General features: G+C 39.2%; 1 pseudogene; it reads left to right on the forward strand.

Annotated features, from left to right (window-relative positions):
* Window positions 1–1,119: 1,119 nt before the first annotated feature.
* On the forward strand, window positions 1,120–2,602 carry LOC120292677 (annotated as a pseudogene).
* Window positions 2,603–9,525: the final 6,923 nt, after the last annotated feature.

Here is a 9,525-nt window from a genome sequence, read left to right on the forward strand (position 1 = left end):
TCTTTATGACATAGACCTTCTGTATAAGCTTGAAGTGTTTATAAAAGTGTATTTGATTTGAAATTGGTTGTTCTGCTTTTCTATCCCATGTATATCGTTGTCAGGGGATTAGTTAATTCGCTTCCGCATGTGCAATAAAATAAAAAGGGTCGGCGACGAGTCCTGGGAACGTCGCGAAATTCTATTGACTACCGAGGGTTGTGCGCGCTCTTGAGGTTCGGGGCATGACAAGGAGATCCTCCAATGTCACCCCCATAGTCCCTTTCAATTGAGAAGAAAATATTGATTGCGAATTAGGAGGCTATTCGGTGGTGAAGGTAAATATCACGTCAAGGTTTCAACCTTGGTTACCATCGGGTAAGGCAGATATGGTAGCCTTCCAAGTAGAAGAGGTAAGTGAAAAACTTACTATAGTTTGCTGCCTTATAGAAGAGTCTACATTATTTATTACCAAACCTATACCTTGCTTATGTAGACTTCGCTGAGAAAACAACTATTAAAAGCCCCTTCATCGCTTTTGCAATTCCAAGAAAAGGAAAGGAAAAGGAAAAAAAAAAAGGACATTCTCTTGCAGACATGACATATTAGCCTCCCTCATGGAGTCAATATCTTGTTCGTATGTTTATGCACCAAAGGCTCGAAGAAGTATCGAATTGCACTCCTTCACTTAGCACTTAGAGGTTCGAGCGGAAAATAGACAAACCACCGCAATTACCAAAGAATTCAACAACGGAGAAAGAAGCTATTATCCTTAAAAGGCCCAAGGGAAAGAAACAAGTAGGAGAACTGCCCTAGAGTACCTCCAATGTCATCCCCATATTCCCTTTCAGTTGGGAAGAAAAATATTGATTGGGAATTAGGAGGCTATTCGGTGGCGAGGGTAAACACCGTGTCAGGGTTTCAACCTTGGTTATGATCAGGTAGGGCAGATATGATAGCCTTTCAATTAGAAGAGGTAGGTGAAAAACTTACTATAATTTACTGCATGATAGCAGAGTCTACGTTATTGATTGCCAAACTTATACCCCGCTTATGTAGACTTCGTCGAGAAAACATCTATTAAAAGCCCCCTCGTCGCTTTTGCAATTCCAAGAACAAGAGTACTTGCTCCTCCTCATCATCAACCATGGAACAACCCTTGACCACACCCCACATAACCATTGTACCATCACCGGGCATAAGCCATTTCACCGCTTTCGCTGAGTTCGCAAAGCGGCTCGTCCACCGCCACAGCTTCTCGGTCACCTTCGTCATCCCCAACGACGGCTCGTTGTCCAAGGCCCAGCAGTCGCTCCTCGGCTCCCTCCCTCCCTCCATCGCCCATGTCTTGCTGCCCCCCGTCACCTTGGACGACCTCCCTGCTGAGACCACCCACATCGAGACGATCCTCTCCCTCATGATGGCACGCTCCCTCCCTCCCTCCGCAATGAGGTGCGGAGGCTACAAGAGTCCACGAGGCTTGTCGCCCTCGTCGTCGACCTCTTCGGCACCGACACCTTCAACTTGGCCGAGGAGTTCAATGTCTCCCCCTTCCTTTTCCTCAATTGCTCGGCCATGTGCCAGTCGCTATTCCTTTACTTGCCGACGCTGGACAAAGCAGTCTCTTGCAAGTACAGGGATCTACCTGAGCCGGTGAAGATACTCGGCTGCATACCGGTCCACGGGAGGGACCTGCTCGAGCCGGTCCATGACCGCCAGAACGATGCCTACAAGTGGGTCCTCCACCACGCTAGGCGGTGTAGGCTGGCGGAGGGGATCCTGCTGAATAGCTTCAAGGATCTCGAGCCAAAGGTGATTGAGTACCTGGGAAGGGAAGAGCCCGAGAAGCTGCCGGTCTACCCAATCGGACCACTAGTGAACATGGAGCAGAGCAGCAAGTCCGACGACTTGGAGTGTTTAAAGTGGTTGGACAAATAGCCAAAATGTTTGGTCCTATACGTGTTGTTCGGGAGTGGTGGGACACTCTCGTACGACCAGATTCAAGAGCTGGCTCTGGGCTTGGAGATGAGCGAGCATAGGTTCTTGTGGGTGGTGAGGACCCCTAATGACATAGCGGCCGAGGCCGCATACCTCGCCGAGGATAGCCAAAACGAGCCGGTTGAGTTTTTGCCCAAAGGCTTTTTAGAGAGGACCAAGGGTAGGGGCTTGGTGGTGCTGTCGTGGGCGCCACAGGCCCAGGTCCTAGCCCATAGCTCGACGGGCGGGTTCCTTACCCATTGCGGCTGGAACTCAACCCTCGAAAGCATGCTCAATGGTGTGCCGCTCATCGCCTGGCCACTCTTCGCCGAGTAGAGGATGAATGCGATCATGCTAACCCAGGACATCAAGGTGGCTCTGAGGCCAGGTGCCGACCTAGAGAGTGGGCTGGTGGGGAGGGATGAGATCCCCAAGGTCGTGAAGCACCTGATGGGGGGCGAAGAAGGGAAAAGGATTGGGAACCGCATGAAGGAACTCAAGGACGCGGCGGCCAAAGTGCTCGGCGAAGACGGGTCCTCCACGAGGGCACTCTCCGAGTTGGCTCTCATATGGAAGGCCAAACTCATAAATCAAACCCATTAGAATCGTATCGTAATATGATACCTTGTTTAAAGTCAACAGTGGAGTCGGTTTTCAGTTCTTGTTCGTTTCCTTATCGAGCGTGTTATCCCGTTTTTAAGTTGATTTATTCTGCAGCAGCAAATGCTAATCATAATATGGGTTTCAATGAAGCATTAGTTATTATTAAAGCTGAAATCAACAAGGGTATTGCTATGAAAAAATTAAAACAAGACCCACTTGTCATTTAAGGATTATATTGAAAGATAAATCTTTTTAAAGAAGATTTCTTTAGCTTAAAAAAATCCGAATGGAAAAGAAGAAGAAGAAATATACATATATGACATATCATTATATGGATAAAGGTGGGGATAAATCCACTTGCTTTCAAACTTGGTACAACCCAAGGTCATCATTCTATTTGGTTTGCAAAACCCAAAAATTATTCCGATAGTCTACAAGAACATCAAAAAATACGAAATTGTATCAAGAATCATCTACAAAATAATATGAGAATATCTTCTTGTGTGGAGGGAACTGCACGCATAGAAATTCGAAAAAAAATTGATCCGATTCAAGTCATAATCTATATGGGATTCCCAAAGTTATTACTAGAAGGCAAGACGCGAAGAGTCAAAGAATTACAAATGAATGTACAAAAAGAGCTTAATTGTGTGAATCAAAAACTCAACATTACTATTACAAGAATTACAAAACCTTACAGGCACCCTAATATTCTTGCAAAATTACAGCTAGACAGTTAAAGAATAGAGTTTCATTTTGCAAAGCAATAAAAAAAAGCTATTGAATTAATTGAAAGGTAAATACAAAAGGAACTCAAGTGCAAATTGTAGGTCGCCTCAACGGAAAAGAAATTGCATGTGTCAAATGGATCGGAGAATGTAGGGTTCATCTACGAACCATTCAAGCTAAAATTGATTATTGCTCCTATGGAGTCCGAATAGTCTATGGAGTATTATGCATCAAAATTGGATATTTGGGGAATAAGAATCCTTTCCTCTTTCCTTGTCTTTACTCTTTACACTATATCCATTGATTAAAAAAAGAAGAAAAAAAAAACTGTTTCTTTGCATGCTCTCTCTCTCTCTCTCTCTTAAATAAATAAATAAAAAGAAATTCTATAGGTTTGAATAAAAATTTGATTGATGATTTCATATAATTTCTATGCTTAGTGTGCGATTCATTGATTTTTTTATAGGATAAGATAGAATTCCAAAAAATGGATAGAACCCTACTATGAACTAATTATTATATAACTAATAACCAACTCATCATTTCACATTATTTGGATATAAAAAGGAGATATGATAAATTGATCATATCATTGTAGCAACTAAAATCTTTCTTACAAATACCAAAAAAAAAAAAACAATTTGATTATGATATAAGAAAAAGTATGCAAATAAAGGGAAGGTTGAGAGAAAGAAAGAAAAATGATATCAATGATATAGGATTCCAATATATGTAAGGCTTATGACTCATCTCATAAAAGGCAGTGTAAAGCATCAATACTGATTCATCCATACGTATATGAATCTATTCATAGGAAAAAATCAAGAGCCTCAAGCCAATAAAGACTAAAAAGATTGACTCAAGAACAAATTTCACGAGGGGCTCCATTGTAAAATTTAAACCTAACCATTAATTGCAAAGTGATGCGAATAATGGAACCTATGAATATGTAAGATTTTATTGAAAAATGAATCCTAATAATTCATTAGTTGGGATGGCAGAATGAAATAGGGACCAATTCATTTATTCCGAGAATTCATGAGCTAACCCTACAACTGAAATAAATATTATTCGCCCGTGAAGGTTTTTATTAGATGACTCAATCTTGTTTGATTTAACTTGATAATATGATCAAAGGCAAAACAAAATAAAGATTCGTTATGAAAAAAAAAAACTACATTATCTCATTATCTAGAAATAGAAATAATTATCTAGAAAAAAAACACATAATATATCCAAACAAGACATAGAAATTTCTAATAGATTGAATGAAATCTCAAAGAATCAATGACTCAGTATATTTTCATAAAATACTCAAATTCAAATCGTTTCATTTGCAATGAGCCAGATGAGAAGAAACTCTCATGTCCAATTATGTAATAGAGATGGAATTGAGAAAGAACCATAAACTATAACCCTAAAAGAACTAGATTTCAAAAACAACATAAAGGAAGAATGAAAGGAATATCTTATCAAAATAATCATATTTGTTTCGGTAATTATGCTCTTCAGGCACTTGAACCCGCTTGGATCACATCTAGACAAATAGAAGCATGGCGACGAGCAATGACAAGAAATGTGCGCCATGGTGGAAAATTATGAGTACGTATATTTCCAAACAAACTAGTTATGATCAGACCAATGGAAACACATATGGGTTCGAGTAAAAGATCTCTCGAATATTGGGTAATTGTCATTAAACCAGGTAGAATAATTTATGAAATGAGTGGAGTAGCAAAAAATATAGCCAGCAAAAGCTATTTCAATAGCAGTGTCCAAGATGCCTATATGAACTCAATTTATATTTTTGGGATAGGAACATTGAACCAAAGAAAAGAAGTCTTAGGGATAAAAAATAATAATAATTGCAAGTTTCTTTTTGACAAACAATATTTCTTTTTCTTTTTTTAGTTCGCACTTTGGATTAACATTGAAAGAACAGATTAAAAACGATATGATTCAATCTCAAAGCCATTTTAGTGTAAAGCATAGGACCGAGGCCCTAGAATTATAGGAGCTAGTAATTATTGACATGCTCATATCGGTGATATTATTGTTGTTATGATCAAGAAAGCATTACTAAACACATCTCTAAAAAGATCTAAGGTGATCAAAGCTGTAATTGTACATACTTGTAAAAAGCTTAAACGCGACAACTGAATGATAATTCAATATGCCACTTCTTATGGTAAGTCCTTTCCACATGCATGTGGAGAATTAGCTCTGTACTGCCATTTTCCCGTCTGTGTATATGCTCAGCATTCCACTTTTTAGTCTAGATCGATTTTACCTTTCACTTCGATGTAAACTAGGTGATACGTGGGCAGTCTGCGCTAGTTGAGTGGGAAAAAATAATCAAAACAGTGGTGTCTGGTCTTGCATGTGGGGCCTACATTCTTTGCGGCCAACGACATGAGCTGTGGAAATTGGGGAACCAATTCGCCCTCGCCATGAAAAGATTTCTTGATGAGCTCACCGTAAAAGGTTTGGGTAGGTGTGGCATTGACATTCCCGATCGTCTTTTTTTAAAACTAGAATTGGAAAGTGCAGCAAAAAATGGGGCATAAAGGATGTGCTAGAGAGTTCAATCATGTTAAATAGAAAAATTAGGGATAAAGCTGTGAATGATAGTAGGAAAAAGTGGGTGATCACTATATGTATTTCAAATGGTGAGCTCCAAGAAACGGAAAGATTCTTATTTGAATCGCTTTCACGAAAAAAAGTTATAATCTCATTGAGACATGAATGATGTCAAGCACTTATTGAAATATCAGAAGTGTCAAAATGGGTGCAAAAACTTTTGTTACTCATATTTATGGGTTGGGTCATAAATGAATAGGTTAATAAATAGGTCCGAAAACAAACCTAATCACGTATGCGTTTGAATGGGTCGGGAACATACCCATTTCAAGCCCATTTTCGTTACAACATAAACAAAATCCACTTTCAGCCCATAAAAGATCTCTTGTGCACTGTTCACTTCCCTCTGCTTGTCCTCTTCACCTTCTGGCTGCGTGCAAGATTAGAGCTGCTCTTCTTCGGCTTCAAGGCAACTGCCTCCCCACCCAATTCGGCGGTTCCGAAGTGGCAAATCCTAGCATTGAGCGACGACTCTGCCACAATGATGCTCGAGTGTTGACGTTGTTGTGGATGAACTCATAGACCAAGTAGATGAATTTCCTAAAAATTGAGAAGCCCAGGAACTTGATTATGCTGTTGTGCTTGTTAAATATAAAGGAACTGAGTCTTCTCAATCAGCAGTTACTATAAATTCAGCAGATAATATTGATAAAGGAAGAGGAAGAACACATGTGGAAAAACAAAAGACAAAGAAGCAACACAGAGCTGGTGATCAACGGTGAAGAACTCGTGATGAAGACAAACATGGATTGACATCAATGAAGAAGAAGCCTGAAATAAAGATTGACATGGATCGCCGAGTTATAACAGATCTGAACTAACACGTGTACGGTCATTCAGCTGAAAGTGAGAAAACAAATGTAAAAACAGTTAGTTGTATTCAGTTTTCCTTTGATGAGCTGTATTCAGTTTTTCTGTTCGGTTAAGAAGTCTTCTTCTTCCTTGATGAAGTAGGAGAATACTTAGAAGATCAAGCGGAGAAAGCAAAAGTGAGAGAAATCATCCATGGATGCTCTGCACTGAATAGCAGATACATGTTGAAATAGAGAGATAGAAACAGGGGAGGAAGAACAAAGGATTTGTATTCATATTTGTTCAATAATACACAGAAAGCTTTGTAGTACAATCTTATTGAAGTAAAGTGATTCGAGTGTTTCATTCACTGATTCTTCTGTATCTAGAGTCATTTTCTTCACCTTCATCTTCATTTTCACATGGTATCAGAGTAGACGATCATCCTTGTTGAAGAGATCAATTCAGCAACTTTTCATTGAATCAAAATGGAGAAACTGAAGATGCAGCAGATACCAGTATCACGGTAATCGTGTTAGTATTCATAGTATTACTGTTATCTTCCTCCTCAAGCTGAGAAATAATATCAATGGCAATAAGAACACCAAAGTATCCCTTCCCAATACATGTGAAAATTTCGAATTTTGTCACAATCAAACTCGCCGAAGACAATTTTCTTTTGTGGCAAGCTCAGATTCACAGATTCCTGAAGAGTCAAGAACTCTTTGGCTTTATTAATGGTGATATTTCACCACCTCCTCGAATGCTGCAGAATGAGGTTGAAGGATGTGAATCTAAAGTTGTGAATCCAAATTATATTGACTGGACAAAAATTGATCAGCTGGTGTCGTCTTGGTTAAGTGGGGCTATCTCTGAGGATATCTTGAGCCTGATAATTGGCCTGGAAACATCCTATGAGGTATGGCAAACACTTCTGAATCGTTTTACACAGAAGTCAATTGCTAGAGAGTTCGAACTAAGAGGGAAACTACAAGTTTGTCAGAAGCATGATCGAGCCCTCTTTGTCTATCTCAGAGAATATAAGTCCATATGTGATCAGTTGAATGCTATAGGAAAACCTGTGGATGAAATAACCAAAATGTTCGGTGTATTGGAAGGCTTAGGTCCTGAATATGAGAATTTTCGAACCACCATATACTGTCTAAAGCCTCAACCTGAATATGATGAGGTAATTGCACAGTTAGAAAGGTTTGAATCAAGGCTGAGAATTATTCCGGGAATCAGTTTAATCCCAATTTAGCCTACTTTGGGCAAAGACAATCTCAGATACAACTTAAAGAAAACACTGATGGAAAATATATCTCTCAAACCTCTGGATTCGTAGCTCAAAGAGGAAATTACAGAGGAGATTACAGAGGAGGCCATAGCTATGGTCGAGGTAGAGCTGCAAATAGTAGAGGTCGAGTTTTGGATATTCGAGAGGACTCAAAATTACAAGACAGATGCCTTAATTCAAGGACAAAGAGATCAGCAATACAGACAGAGAAATGCTTTCTCTGGAACTAATCAAGGTTTTCGACCCTATGCCAGTTATTCGCAGGGGTATCAAAACACCAAAACTTATCCTTCTTTGACATTAACCTCAAATAGAACTCTACGGGATGAGAAAGAAACATATAATGTTAGATTAGAATGTCAAATATGCAAACGACCTGGACATGATGCTCTTCATTGCTGGTATCGTTTTGACAACTCCTATCAAGCAGAAGACATTCCAACAACATTAACAGCGATGCATATTGAAGACCCAAAAGGAAGTGAATGGTATCCAGATACTGGTGCTACAGCCCACATCAGTGCCAATCCTGGTATACTTCATACTTTTTTCTAAATATCAAGGAACCGATACTGTCATGATTGGAAATTGATCATGTTTACCTGTTACTTACATTGGTGATACCTGGCTGAAAACAAAAGTTAATACATTACCTCTCAATGATGTGTTGATTGTTTCAGAAATAAAGAAGAACCTCCTTTCAGTTTCTAAACTTACAGATGACTAACCTTGCTCATTTATTTTTGACAAAACTGGTGTTTATGTAAAGGACAACTATACCAAAGTAACAGTGAAGCTCGGAAGGAAAATTAGGGGACTCTATCAAGTGGATACACAAACCACATAAGCCTTTTTCACTCAGAGACAAAGGACTGTGAATGAAGACATATGGCACCAGAGGTTGGCTCACACAAATTTACAAGTAGTGAAACATTTGCAGCATCAGAAGCTAATCCACTACAATACAACAACCAAGAATATCTGCAGCAGCTGTCAAATAGCTAAAAGTACAGCATTATCTTTTCCCTTGTCAGACTCTACATCAAATGTTCCTTTAGAAAAGATACATTGTGACATTTGGGGGCCTTCACCAGTAAGCTCCTTTCAAAAGTTCAAATACTATGTGATCTTTGTTGACAACTTTTCACGATATAGCTAGTTCTATCCAATGAAGTTGAAATTTGAGTTCTATGATATCTTTGTCAGATTCCAGAAACTAGTTGAAAGACAACACAATCATCAAATTAAAGTTTTCCAGAGTGATGGAGGAGGAGAGTTTATAAGTAACAGATTTCAACATCATTTAAAGAACTGTGGCATAAAACAGCTCATATCCTATCCACACACACCATAACAGAATGGAGTCTCAGAAAGAAAACATCGACACATAGTTGAGCTTGGATTAGTTATGTTATACCACTCTAAAGTTCCACTGAGGTTTTGGGTAGATGCTTTTGCAACAGCCAACTATATTGTGAACATACTACCTACACCAAAACTAAAGATGG

The sequence above is a fragment of the Eucalyptus grandis genome, chromosome 4, assembly GCF_016545825.1.
Source record: "Eucalyptus grandis isolate ANBG69807.140 chromosome 4, ASM1654582v1, whole genome shotgun sequence".
In the NCBI taxonomy this organism is placed as follows: Eukaryota; Viridiplantae; Streptophyta; class Magnoliopsida; order Myrtales; family Myrtaceae; genus Eucalyptus; species Eucalyptus grandis.